The sequence below is a fragment of the Heterocephalus glaber genome, unplaced genomic scaffold (genome assembly GCF_053883595.1).
Source record: "Heterocephalus glaber isolate CG9 unplaced genomic scaffold, H.glaber_assembly_v1.0 deba00001465, whole genome shotgun sequence".
Lineage (NCBI taxonomy): Eukaryota > Metazoa > Chordata > Mammalia > Rodentia > Bathyergidae > Heterocephalus > Heterocephalus glaber.
Genome location: NW_028258312.1, coordinates 6,486,820 through 6,502,194, shown reverse-complemented (window position 1 = coordinate 6,502,194; position 15,375 = coordinate 6,486,820). Strand labels below are relative to the sequence as shown.

Genomic DNA, 15,375 nt, shown 5'->3' with positions numbered 1-15,375 from the left:
GTTTTCTATTATTGTTAGTTTCATGTGTATTGTTAGTTTCATGTGTTGGAAATTCCTATTAGACAATAAGCTATTCAAGAGCAATAAAGATAATTTGTATCTGATAGAGTCTAACACATGGTAGTTAGTAAATATTTGATAATATTTTTGAAAAAATGTAGACATTTCTTAAATACTTGTTATATTTGAAAAATATAAACAAAAAGCTTTAATATTCTGTTCATAGAATAATGTAGAAATTTTAGCTTTTAAAGATTCCAAAGTGGAACATTGAGGTTTTCCAAAGTGGCTTATGAATAAGATTACTATGGAAATAGGATATATTTAGCTCAATTCCATTTGTACAATAATTCATTTTCTATATTTTTTCTATTTTTTATGCTTTGTATTAGAAATTATATGAGACCAGGAGTGTAGCTTTATGGTAGAGCACTTGCCTAGCATGTACATGGCTCAGAGTTTAGTCTCCAGTGCTAAAAATAAACTACTTTTTCACCACAGATGATGTTGCTCTTAGCAAACTTTATACATGTTTTTAAGTACAAAGAGAAAATATTCCTGGTGCAGCCTGTGTGTGTGTGTCAGTGGGGTGTTCATGTGCACACTGGGGATAGAACCCAGGATTTTTGCAGCTGTATCTCCGCTCTTCTGGTGCAATCTTACTCAGATTATCTGTATTTTAGACTACTGCAAACTATATTTAATTGGTTTTATAAAACTTTTTGATACCTTGTTTAGATTTCTCTCTGGTGAAAAGTGGTGAAGCAATCTTATATTTAATATTTATTTGGAAAAACCTTCTTGTATTAACCTATTTCAAAAGTGAAAATGATATACAAGAATGAGTGCTCTTGCTTTCACTTTTTCAAAGAACCGTTGATCTTTTTTTATCATTAACTAAATCAGTGTTCATCTCTGCTACCTAGTCCTTGAAGGGAACAATTTAATTGTACCACGAAAGACTTGTCCCATATTCTATTCTGCAAAGACTGAATATGCATGCCAAGATTTTTAATGACATTGAAATAATAGGATTTAAGTTAGAAAGACCAAGGGCATTAAAAAGATATGTGAGTGATTTTTTTTTAATTGGAAAGCCTTATGTATTTATAAGCCTTAGAGAAAATGAAACTTTATATTCTTCTATCATTTATATAAAAAGTTGTATATATTAAAACTACTCTCGAAAAGATAATTTATAACAAAGATACTGTGTTAGGCAGCTTTCCATCACTCTGACAAAATACTTAGGAAAAAACTTCAAGGAAGAAATATTTATTTTGGCTCATGATTTCAGAGGTTTCAGTTCATGGTCAGCAGGCTCCATTGCTTTTAGGCTTGTGATATGGCAGAAACATCATGGTAAAAGGGTGTGGTGGAGGAAAACTGCACACCTCATGGCAGCCAGGAAGGAGAGAGAGGAAGAAAGTATATTGGTTACTTAAGATACAGTGATGACTGTGACAATCCTTGTCCCATTAGAGTCTGGTTTAGAAGACACATAGGTAAATAAAAATTATGATTGAGGTGCTAAGCTTCATTCTAGAGGAATTTTATGGTAGTTTAATATATATGAGGAGGGTATATTACTTTAACAGTTTAAGGAGGGCTTCCAAGAGGAGGTGTTAGTGGGTCTTTAGTAGGTATTGTACATATTGATTAGGAGTACACTACCATATGGCTGGATAGAGCATACTATTTCAGGCAGAGGAGCTACATCTGATCCTGAGGTAAAAAAAAAATTCTGTTCCACATTTAAGCTGGTATCAAGATTCCAGTTTCTACACCAGGATGCAAGCATACATTAGTAATGAGGAGGAGATGGAAGGGAGTTGTGGTAGGCACAATAATGCCTTCCATAAATCTACATCCTAGTCCCCCAAACTTGTAAGTATGTTTAATTACATAGTAAAAGGAACTTTTCAGATGTAATTATGTTAAAGATCTTTAGATGGGGAGATTATCCTGGATTATTAAGTGGTCTCATCATTATATCCTTATATGGGAAAGAAGGAGAAAGGAAAGTTAGATTCACACAAGGAAATGTAACTACCAGAAGTAGGAGTTGAAGCCATGTGGCTAAGAAGATCCAAGGAATGAAGAAGGCAGCCTCTAGAAGCTGGGAAGGGTAAGGATTGAACTCTCCCCCTAAGACTTCCAAAAGGAACATAGCTTTGCTGAACCCTTAATTTTAGACCCATTTTGAATCTCTGACCTTCAGAATTGTAAGATAATAAATTTGTGCTGCATTAAGCAAGTCTATTTATGATAATTTGTTACAGCAACAATAGAAATCTGATGCAGGAAGTGAAATTGGAAAAGTTAAAAGGTGCCGAGACCTAACTGTCATTTCTTTTTAACAGATTTGATCTTTGTCTTCGGCAATGAGGATCTTTGGATTTAGTACATTTCTACTTTGGATATGTGTAACACTATTAAATATGTTCTGTAAGCAGATGGATATACATATCTGGAATTCAGGAGTAATGTCAGGGCCCCAGTTACAGACCTGTGCCAACAATATGTAGAGGGCATGACTGAAGGCTTAGAGTCGATAGGGAAATACATGTCACAGAAAAGTGCCTTAGAGAGATAGCTTAAGGATGGAGGGGGTGGGACCCTGTGGCCTGTCACACAGTCCTTCCTCTCCATTGAGGTCAATGCCTTTGTTCATTTGAGATCTTGTCACTCTACACCTGTATTCCTGACAATTCATTTACCTTTCTTTCTTTTATGGTTTTAGATTAAATCTCCTATATTTTATTGTGTTGGGTTGCTGTTTAAAGAACTCATGATAATTCCTTTGCTTTTTTAAATCAGTGCAGCTTTCGTAATCTATTCAGGATCTCCATAATTTGATATTTGCTGCTTTACCCAACTTAGATCCTCCTTTTTTGCCTCTTTTTCTCCCTTTCTGTTAGTTATTCTGTAAGAATGTATATTTAAGAATATAGAACCTCCAGTTCAATATGTACAAGTGTGGACCTATTGTGTTGTAGCACTACTCCATTTCTCTCTTGGCTCTGCTTGTCCATTTTGGTCTTTGACCCATTTCACCAGCAACAAAACATATTTAGAACATTCATGTATTTCTTGTTTTCCTTTATGTTTCACACTTAATGAATTCTGAATTCCTGCAACTTGTGCCTCATACATCACTTTCAAGACTATTCTTTTATATCCTTTATGCTGCTACCTTAACAGAGATCTTCATTGATATGTAAAGAATCATCTCTTTTCTGATGCCTGCCAGTCTTTGCCCATCTACCATATTTAGATGATTGGAACATTTAAAATGATAACTGATCTTATCATTTAAATGCTGAAAATACTATAATGAATTAACATTTCTGGTTGGTTAAGTTGAAAGATTTTCACATACATGGGTCCTTTGTAATGGAGCTCCTTTTAACTTTTCCAGTTCTCTCACCTGTCAATCCTTCACATGTCTGAAGTTTGCAAATCCCTTTGACTTCTCAGAATGTGCTCAGGTGTTTCATACCTTTCTATTTTTATAATGTTGATCTCTTTTCATGAATATATTTTGAGCATCAGTACCTGTTTAAAGTCTCTCTTAACTCTACCTTTCCAATTAGGTCTTCCTTACTTAGGATTTATGCACAAGCATGAATATATCACTTATTGTGTAATATTGAAATTATTTTATTTTTATATACTTCTAGTTGCAGATCTGAAGTCAAGGACAAAGTCCACCTTTGTCTTTTTTAAGCCTGATTCAATGATGGTAGACAAAAATTGCTCAATAAGTAAGTTGAAAAATAGTTTAAAAAACATCAAATGGTATTATTCACATATGCAATTATATATAAGAAGTCAAAGTATCTAGGCATTAATAGGAATTTATAATTAAGACAGAGATGATAGCCTGGTCCTTACTCAGTGGGATGAGTAGCATCCTCATTCTAGTAGCCATCCTCAAGAATGAGCCAGTGAATCTAGAAAAGATCCAGGTTGGGAAATTATTGAGATTACTAATTTTGAAGTGTTATGCAACTACCAGTAGTTAGGGAAACAGTTATTTTTCAGTAATTCAGTGATTTCTTGTGTGTGTCATCCCTTCAGGACTTCTTTATATTATTCCCAACTAACATAGATCTTGCAAATCAAAGTATTTTCCTAGGTATTTGGATTATCCTAAATCAAGCCCAACATGAGTAATGATGAGTTGCATTGTCTTTTTTTGTTTTATTTTTTATTTTTCCCTATTAAGTTTATTGGTACATTTTAGGTATAAAATAAATTTACATACATCATTGGGATCTTGTACCATTACATGAATATCTTGGTTCTCCTCCCCCCCTTTCCCCTGCCCTCCCTTCACCCCCTCCATCCTTCCCTATTTGCAAAGATTTTGTTTCCATTTTTTTTCTTTTCTCATTTTTTCCCTTCTTTCCTTTTCCCTACCTCTGTCACTTCCCCTGCTTCTTTAGACCCTTACTTCCTTTTACACAATATCAATTATACATTTTTAAAATTAAAATATCAAGACCTAGGAGACATTATTGCAGATTTTACAGAATTTAAAAGGATATAGAAAGCATATTTCAAAAATCTGTTTTGAAAAAATTGCACAACTTCTAAGAAGTACCTTGGAAGACAAATTAATGAAACTAACTCTGGAGGAAATATAAAATTTGAATAGCACCTATTAAAGAAAGTATATTCCTAGCTTGAAAACATACCTATATGACAACAACAGGCTTGTATACATTTTAACTGATAAATTATATCAAACAATTAAAGCAGAAAAAAAAAGGAACACTTCTCCCCTCATTTTAGGAACTCAACATTGTGTTAATCCTAAAACTGGATAAAGATTATAGAAGAAAAAAGTATGAACCTAGATAGGAATTTGTTTAACAAAACAAGCTATTAGAATTCGGTCAGATCTGGCAGTATGTAGAAAGTGGTTTTGTTATAAGGATGGCAGTGTTGGCTCAGCATTGGAAGATTCACCCCCAAAAGTCATCATTTTAACAGAGGCAAGGAAAAAGCCATATGATCCTGTCTAGTTGTAGAAAAAGTATTGGACTAAATTCTACAGCTGTTCGTGGCAAAAGCTATCAGGAGACTAGAAGTAGAACAGAAACTTCTCAACAGATTAAAGACATGTACTCCATACTTCCAGAGAGAATGCCTTATATGAATGGAGAAGATACAATGCTTTCTCCTTAAGGTGGGGAACAAGGGCAGATATGCTTACTCTTCATCTGTACATTAAACTTTGAAACCTAGGCCCAACCAAAATAGTCTGGCAATAAAATGACACAGTTAGGATAGGACTGGCAAGGTAGAAGCAAAATCTTTATATGTAGATGAAATGATCATCTACAGAGAAAATACTAAGAAATCTCTAGGAGCCCCTAGAACTTGTACTTGAATTTAGCAGGATTAGAAAACACAAGGTATATATAAAAATTCAGGTCTATGTATACCTGCTATAAATGAAGAATTGGGTATTGAAATTTAAAAGTTATGTAGGAGTACACAGGACCTAGAGAAGTTAAAAAACAAAAAACAAAAAACAAACAAAAACAGTGTTGGAAGATGTTTAGTACCTAATTTTAAAACTTCTAAAGCTACAGTAAACAAGACAGTGTTGGTTTAAGGAAAGACATATAGATCATTTGAATAAAACAGAGAATCTAGAAATAGAACCACACATATATGGTCCACTGAGTTTTGAAAGATTATTTAACATTAGCATTTTATAGAATATAAACTCAATTCAAGAGCTGAGGAAGACATAGTGTTTTCAGCAAATGGCACTAGAACACCTGGTATCCACATATAAAAATTAACCTCAACCCTTTATTTCCATACATGAAAATAACTTGAAGGGATCTATGAACCTAAATAAGAAAGCCTAAAAGTATAAAACTTTAAGAAGAAATTATAAAGGAAAATATTTATGAATTCAGGGTAGGCAAGAACTACCTAGGATACAAAAGACATGATGTTTGAAAGAAAAAAATTGATAAATGAGATTCCATCAAAATTTAGAAGTTTAAATGACATCATTAAAATGAAAAGTAGTCCTTAAACAGACCATATTTCCAATGCATATAACCTATGAGCAGAATATATAAAGAATTCTTAGAGCTCATTAATAGACAACCCAATTAAAATGTAGACATAAGAAGATGATAAATAGCCAGTAGAGCACAAGGAAAGGTGTGCAACTCTAGAATCAGAAAAATACTAATCAGTACAATAATAAGATTGAATTATACACTCATTAGGGAGATGAAACTAAAAGTTTTAAAAGCCTTGTCATGACTTTTTCTTTTTGTTGGATTCTCCCCCTTTGCGTTTAATTTGTCACGCCCAATGGATTCATTCTGCTGGGTTTCCTGGGGTTATGATCCTCATTGTCTTTTCCTAGGATATCGTCTAAAATTTTTTGGAGTGCTGGTTTTGTATTCATGAAGTTTCTGAGGTATTTTTTTATCATGAAAGCATCTTCTCCATCAATTTTGAAAGATAATTTTGCAGGGTACATCAATCTGGGTTGGAGGCTGTTTTCCTTTATGGCTTGAAATACATCACTCCAAGCTCTTCTTGCCTTGAAGGTTTGCATTGAGAAGTCTGCTGTGATTCTGATGGGCTTTCCTTTGTATGTGATTTGTTTCTTTTCTCTCACTGCTTGTAGAATTGTGTTCTTCTGTTGGATTTCTGGAATCCTATTATATGCCTATGTGTAGATTTTTTTTGATCAAGGCTAGCTGGAGTCCTATATGCCTCACTTATCTATATGTGAAATTCTTCTCCCCTGCTTGGGAAGTTTTCTGCATCACTTCTGTGAACAGTTTTTGTTATGTCATCTGCACTCTCTCCTCTTTCTTCATTGAGTCTAATCAGTCTTATGTTATTCTTCTTTGCATTGTCTAGCAGCTGCTGGATTGATTTCTCATGTTCCTTTACAATTTTAAAGCAATTTTTCTTTCCTGGTCATTAATTGCAATCTTATCTTGTATATGTGAAATTCTATCCTCACATTAGTTCATTCTGCTGTGCAGACATTCGATGGAGTTTTTAATCTCCTGGAAATCTGTTTGTATCTGTTTTATGGATTCCATTTGTTTCCTATGTTGGGATTCCATTATGTTCCTCAGATCGTCTACTTTTTATCTGTGTCCTCTCTAGATTTATTAATCATGTTTTGCACTATGAGCACAATCTTTGCTGTTATCTGAGTAATTATTTCTGATTTCATTTTTCCCAGATCCTCTTTTGTTGCCAGTTCAGAGAGTCCAGGTGGTTGAGTATCAGATTGTTCCATCTCATTTCCCTTTGGGGTTGCTGTAGGTGATCTGGAAGTCTGTTTTTGAGGCTTGTTTATGTGTCTTCTCATTTAGAAGGGAGGGTGATTCTGGCGCCCACGCGGCTCACCTTCTCTGCCCTAGTAGTGTGGAATGCTGGCAGGGGAGCTTCCTTCCTGGTGCTGGGACTGGCTCACCTTCTCTGCCCTAGGAACGTGGAATGGCGATGGGGAAGCTTCCTTCTGGGTGCTGGGGCTGGCTCACCTTCTCTGCCCTAGGAGCATGGAATGGTGGCCCAAACTCTGACCAGTAATTTCAGTGGTAGACCTCCAAAACGATGTAGAAGGAAGAGATGTAACTCCCAAACCTACTAGATATCCAAAACACGAGTTCATGTTCCCTAAATTCGAAGAATGATTTCTAGGAACAACAGAGGTTAAGTGTAGGAAAAATTTATTGACAGAAAGAAAGCTTCTACCTAAGAGAGACAGAAGGGGGACGAGATAGTGGATTGCCCCTGCATTTTCTTTTTTAACCCTTGGAAATCCTTGTTTGAGGTTATGGATAATAATGTTCTTCCCTATAAGACTGATATAAATACATGGACTAGCATATTAAAATTCATTGTTATGTCAATGGTAATAAAAATAGCAAAAGTCATTGAAGCTTAGTAATATGTTTCAGTTTACTTCCACTGCATAATAAATGTATTTAAACATACAGAAAATTAGTAATATGAATTTATTGGATAATTATTTTATACACACTTTGTTTCATTTCAACAAAGAATTTGGAGAACCTTCAAAGATATGCTTAATAAAAGAGACTAAAAAATAAGGAGATGATGAAATTGGAGTGGAGTAAAAAGCATAATTACAGTTTTAATGAGGATATGACTATTTATTATAGAGAAATGTTTGCCAGAGGTTTCTCTGAAGTGGATGTAGGCCAGAAATTACATTCTGAGTCGATAAGCAACAAAAATGAGGCATTATGGGGAGGAAGAAGCATCTCAGAATGCCTATGCCTAGACCTGAGATCTAAGGAAATGGTTCTATAAGTCTTTATTAAGGAGACCAGCCTTTCTTTGTAAATATTTATATATAAGATAAGTCAGACATTTTTCTAAGTGTTTTACTTAGGTAATTCTCATAAAAATCCTGTGAGGTAGGTAGTACTGTTTTTCCAGTTTTATAGTTGAGGAAATGGAAACACATAGAAGCTCAGTATTTTGCATAGGTATTATTAGATGGCAGAGCTTGGATTCTAACCAGAGCAATTTGCATCTTTGGTTTTAAACACCAATGTTGGCTCTCCCAAGTGGTATAGTTCTTGCAGTTCATCCTAGGTAGCCCTTTTCTTTGTATAGCTATCATGATGCAAACCTGTGAAATTGTGTTAATTTAGGAAATATAAGTACTTCCCCAATTCTGTTTATATACTGTATCTCACTATGGTATATCTTCTGGAGTACTGATTTTGAAATTTTAGGTTCTCGGGAGTGAGTTCCACATCATCTAGGAACTTGTAAGAAATGCAAATTTTCTAGCTCCACTCCTGACCTAAAGAATCAGAAACTGTGAGAGTGTGGCCCTGCTATCTGTGTTTTAACAAGTCCATCTCCCCCGAGTGATTCCTAAGGTTTGAGAATCAATAATGTAAACTAATATAGGTAGAAAGAAAAAAGCTAACCCAAACCTATAAATTCTCTTCATTTCTTTGTCTCTATAATTTGGACTGGGAGAGTTTAGTATTAATTTGGAGTAAAAATACATGCATCTGTTAGGTAAATGATGACACAATATCAGTCCAGATTTAGGGTTTCAGGTGGGACCTCTTGGAGTAACTCCAAAGGAGAGTCACGGTCAAGTTTATTGAGTTGGGTCTTTTATGGAGGGTTGGGGGATTAGTGGGATGAGTTTAAGTGGGGTGAGGTGAAGGGGAGTATGAGATTAGGGAATACAGAATTGCTGAGTACATGCCCATAGCAAGGCTAATGTTCTGTTGTGAGTGCCTTGAGACCTAGCAGGTGGGGCAGGTGTGCAGTACTGGCTTACTGGGCATTGTTCCCCAGGCTCAGGGGGAAGGTAGAAGGAACTCATGCAGCTGTGGGTGGGGAGCAGATGGGGTCCTATAGATCACATTCTAACCTTGGAAAAAAGGGAAAGAAAATCACATTTATTAGGGAATACACTAGTAATGATTTGAGGTATAAACAATAACCTCTTTAAACTTTAATCATCTCAAAACCTTCTAATAATCAGCAATCAGCGAAGCAGAGATACCTATTTTATGACTTTTTGGAGAAAGTGATGTTCCAAATTGATTTTTGCAGTCTCATCAGAATTCAAAGGAAAGATACCTGCATGAACAGTATTTTTTTTTTGTATTGCCTTTATGGAGTTGTATATTCACTATAATCATTCTGAGGTGATTATGAAACAGAAAATGGTAAAGTTTATATAACTAAAAAGTTTAAATTTTAGCCTGTTTGGGTGTGTCATTAGATTTATGAAGAAAGCTAAACTGTGAATATTATGTCTTTAGAGACATGTCCCTAACTCAGATATCCCATCACATGGTAACTTTCTTTTTCAAAATTTAACATTTTTTGTAATTAAACATTTATTGATACAAGCCTATTTACCTCTCATTTCCTCATTCATAAAATGGTGATAACCTTGTCTCATTAGTCCTATTATCTCAAATAACACTTTCATAGCATAAATGTTCATTGTTATTTGTTTAATACTTCTACAATACACTAATGCCACTGTACAGTACACTGTATGGTGGCAAGGATGGTGCAGATTTGGTGTCATTACGTTCCTTAGCACTTAGAAAGTTTTCAGTAAATATTTCCTAAATGAGTGAATTAATGAGCTGAATGATTCTTATCTTCATGGGATGTTGTGGTGATGTGGAAGTGTGTACAGGGCCAAGAACAATTTTAGAGATAGTTGAACATTACAAATAGCATTTCTGGGGAAGGAGTTACTAGTACAGAATTACAGAACTAAAAGCATCTCTGGCCGAGATTTATACATAGACCATGACATACTACTTTGCTTATCTTTTTCTTGCTTCCTCAGAACCCATTTTCTCTTACTTTAATGTCTGCCTCCTAAGAATGTACTTTTGCTTTAAACCAAGTTGAAATTAATTATATTTCAAAATTGAGTTGATTTTTGCAGAAACCTGGATAGGTGGTTCATACTGTTCTTCTGGGTTTGTAAAGTAGTAAACTAACTTTTGTCATCTTATGACAGTGAAGTTTTTGACAGTCATTCTTAGCAGTTTCATCAACATATCAACCAGATAAGTGGTGTTTCAAAGCCATATGGAACTCCTAAGTTGAGAGCAAAGGGAATACTGGAGTTACTCATCTGAAATCTGTCACTAAAATTTAACATGAGGCACTTTAAAATTTTAATAGAAAAATCAAGTTTGCAGGAGCAAGAGACGAAAGGTGGTTTAAAATCTCCTGTTTGCAAGTACTTGTAGATCAGCTAAAATAGGTTATTTAATCTGTCTTTGAAAAGAGGGTTGAATTGTCAGGGAACTTTAAAAACCTACTGAAGGCAAATTAACATACAGACATACCTGCATTCAAATGTTGATTCCTCCTTTGCTCTAATACCTTTTCCCCTGCCCTCCCTCTTTTCCTCCCTCCCTCCTTTTCTGTGCCTCTTGTAGGAAACAAGTATTTATTGAGCATCTACAGTTCAATGCAGTGCTGGTAGTCCAGTTAAAAGCAAAACAGACATGATGTCTCTTCTTTTCAACTTTTCAAAAAGATTCCCCTGGGCCAACTAGTCATACCACTACTTTTCAGTCCTCTCCTTTGCTTGCCTTACTCTCTGAATACTTTTCCATAAGTAAAAGATCTCTAAAAGACATTTTAGAGCCTGTATCATACTTTTCTTTGTTACTAGTTAAAGTTAGTAGAGGCAAAGGAATATAGAAAATGGAATTGAGAATATACTCACCAAATTTATATAAACTACTCAATCACATTAATAATTTAGAAGATGGAAGTATAAAAATTGGATAAAATGTTCCACTAAAACTAAATAATTATATGTACAATTGTAAACATTCTTACAGACTAAGTCTAAAAAATGAAAATTCTTTTTTTTTTTTTTTTTTTTTTGGTACCTGGGATCGAACTTGGGACCTTGCGCTTGCAAGGCAGGCGACACAACTCCTGAGCTAAATCCCTGGCCCTAAAAAATGAAAATTCTAAGCTAACCACTTGATAATATAGAAGAAAATTATCTGGAAGCTGAAATCATTCTGATCTCCAGACATGAATAAATGCCGGATGGTAGTTATTTCTTTAAATTCTCCATAGTTGGATTTCATTATCATTCTTATATCTTTTTATTATACTTATAAAAAACAAACACAAATTATTCTTCTTCTGAGAATGTGTATATAAACAGTGATAAAGGATGTATCAAAAATCAATTGGAAGAGGATGTATGTCTCTTTCAGTGGTGGAAAAGTTTGGTAAAGCAGCAATTTAGACTACTTCTAACACCCATGCCTGTCAGGACCCAGTTCATTTGCTGTGGGCTTTTGTGTTGTTAGGTTGCAGTATCTGCCAAGGTTTGAGTGGGACTAGGTCATCACTGAATAAGGTACAGTTTCTTTCAGCTGGGCTGAGGGTGTAGCTTTTCATCAAAGGACTCAGTGTGCTTGTGGTATTGGATCTCTAAGGCAAATAAAAAAGTAACAACCCCTACATAGAACAAACCAGACCTAACAATATAGCAAAAATTTTTTTAAAAAGCCATAACCAGAATACCAGTAACAATGCAAAAAGAGACAAAGTTATTGTATAATACACTAAGAAGTTAAAATTAATAAAACAAAGATAGGAGAAATAAAGTAAAAAGGGAAAAATGATTTTACAAGAAATGGAAAGAACAGAAAGCAAGATAAAATCCAGTTAAAGAGAGGCCAAGGATTTAGCTCAGTAGTTCCAGCGTCTGCCTCACAAGCAGAAGGTCCTGAGTTTGATCCCTGGTATCAAAAAAAAAAATCCAATTAAAGAAGCAGAAAGGAAAATAGCAGAGAGAACAATAAAGTAAGTTAAAAGTATAGGAAAATAGTTATAAATAAAAATAAAATAAGAAATAGAGAAGATAGAAGATAGAGTAGATGGAGGAAAAGAGGAAAGAAAAAGAAAAGGACAAAAATAAAAATTAGCAACAGAAAGAAGAAACCAGTCAAAAATTCTTCCTGGCTAAAGAGTTTGGTTTGGAGAAGCAGAGTGTACCAGGTATGGAATAGATAATGAGAAGCTGCTGCAGTCTGTTTTACTTCTCAATTTGCCTCGAACTGGTTAGGGCAGTTTATACAGTACCTGTTTCTTGCTGGACGGCTTGAGGAAATATTTACTGTGCCCAGTGTGCAGTTCCTGGGAAGGGGTTTTGTATAAGCACCCAGGGTTGTGGCAAGTGACTGGTTGCCAGGAGTCCTCACTGACCCAGCATCAGCAACACCTGGAACACTCAGGTTCCATGTCCTCTGTCTGGGCACCTGGCAGTGTGACAAATGACTGAGCAGCTGCCAGGAGCCTTTATGCATATGTAGGCTTCCAGGCTTTTGACTGCCAGGGTGAGCATTCACTTTCTTCCAATGTCCTCAGTTTGTACACCTGCGGGTGAGGCCTGAGTATGGGCTGCACACACCCTCTTTAGTGACCTTACCTTACCTGCTTCTGGGCTGCACCTGTCTGGAATGTCCTCCATCCAGATGAGTCTAGACAGCAAACCTGGGACATATGGCAAATGACTAAGCTGTGGCCAGGCTATGAGTTCCTGAGAAGCCTCAGAGGTTGGAAGGACTAATTGAACCACTAAATTCTGTGTTGGAGACATGCTTATGGGCACCCACTGCTCTGTCAGCCCTCCTTCTCTAAAGCACACTGTTCTATAGCAATACACTGTTCTTCTCCAGTTACTGAGGGTTGGGGCATTAACCTCTGCACTCCCTGTGTCCCTCTCTATCATAGCCTGCACTCCCTGCTGCTCAGACCTCTCAGAGTGCCCTTGTCCCACACTCCCATCAGCTTGTCTCAAATGTCCTTCTCCCACCCACCCAGCCCAGCATTCACAGGGCCCTTAATTGGGATCACTCTAAAGCTTCTGATTGTCAAAGGAATTTAATTTCTAATAATAGGCCCATATCAAGATGGCATTGCCATAGCCCTTGGAGAGTTTGCTGAGTGAATGTAATGCATTTCTTCTCCGGTGTCAGGTAGAGTCATTCTCAGATGGATTAAAAGTTTGGCCCATGGATTAATTCCCTTTCTCTGAATAGGATATATTTTCTCCTTTGTGGGGCTTACTCTTCTCTTTCTCAAAGTTGTACCAAGGGTATTTCTATCCCTCCATCTTACCACACCTTGGTTCAAGCAAACATTGGCATTTATGAATTTACAGCCTATACAGAATTCTATATCATTTAGCATATTCTTTTCTCTCTGGCAGTATCTTTCCATTTTATTTTTAAAGATGAGCTTACTATTGCTACTTATTTATATTTTTCTTTATTTTATTACATTAGATTTTTTTCTTTTTTGTATATGTGACTGTTTCTCTCACATTGCACCTTGTTGGTTAATATAAGCCTTTGAAAAATGTCCAAGAAAGCAATTATGTAAATATAGATATTTAGTTGTATTTCCATTACAAAAGTTGCATGTGGAGTGAGCATGGGAATACATAACTATTTAATATGAAGGAATTTAAAGTCATATAGCTAGGCCTGTAATAGTTTCTCTTGATTTGAAGATCATTTGTACTCCATTCACCATGATGTTAGTTATTTGTAAGCATTCATATTGCGCCTGTAATCAGTGAAAGATCGAAGAATGTATCATAATTTTTATGTTCCTATGGTGCCTTGTACTTCCTGAATACTCAATAAAGTTTTAAAGATTGGATTATGTGATTTGAACCATACTACAGAAACAGTCTATTAAATCTTTTTTTTTTTTTTTGGTGGGGAGGATTAAAATTTTCAATGATAAATTATGTCACTAGAAGCTTTTCAAAAGCAATGATATACCAATAAATAATAATTGAGTTCCTAAGAACCTACTGCATGGAAATATTTCAGAGTGCTGTAAATAACATGGCATTACTATGCTATAAAATAGCAAAAATATTGTAAGTCACGATACTAGCATAGCAGACTTCAGAATATGCTATTCATGCAAATATAAGCCAGCACACTTTTTTTAGACACTGATGAACTTATAAGTGTTGTTGCCTAGATATGTGTTTCCTAAATAATGGATATGTTATGGTAAGACTGTGAAGAAAAAATTGTATGGAATAATATAATGAAAAGTGTGAAGCATCAGAGTTTTTAAAAAGCATAAAAGAATTGAATTTTTTACTTAATATATAATATGTATGTTAATATGTATTGCTTATTTTTATTTCAATGTCATTTTGAACAATCTTTGTTTTTTTTTTTAAAAAGTGAGAAAAATGTATTTCTTAAACCAAGTTAAGATTTGATACTTTAAAGCACACTAAAAACAGTATCAAAGAATCGTAAGTATATTTAAGTCAGCATGGCAACATCTCAGAGAAGAAATCAGGAGGAATAAAGTTCAGTAAACTTTTCAGTGTGGGCAATATTTCAGTAAAAATTTTAAGGAGTAGGGTCCTAGCTATTGAATTCCTCACACCAGCTACATCAAGAGTTAGCAGACTGACTAGAAAAATTGACATAGATTTATGAGTCCTTGAATGTTTTGGTATAGCTGAATTAATCCTTTTTGTTATATAAAGTTTATTATATGAAAAATGTTTATATTTGTCCCCAAAATAATCCAGCCATACCCAACACACACACACACACACACACACACTTCTCAATTACATATCTGTATTTCTTTAACAAAACAGTTAAGGGATACAATCATAATGAAGACATCACCCATATGATATGTTACCAAGATGCTGTCTAGAATCCCTCATTTAAAAATATTAGCTAAGAACATTCACAGGACCTGCTGGAAAACCCTGTGCATGCAGTACTTCTTATACACCAAACATCTGAAACACAC

At 35.1% G+C, this 15,375-nt stretch overlaps 1 protein-coding gene across 7 annotated transcripts in view; it reads left to right on the top strand.

The window, feature by feature from the left end:
* Fer (FER tyrosine kinase) overlaps window positions 1-15,375 on the top strand; it is a 415,378-nt gene that overhangs the window by 180,697 nt on the left and 219,306 nt on the right. The window lies entirely within an intron of this gene.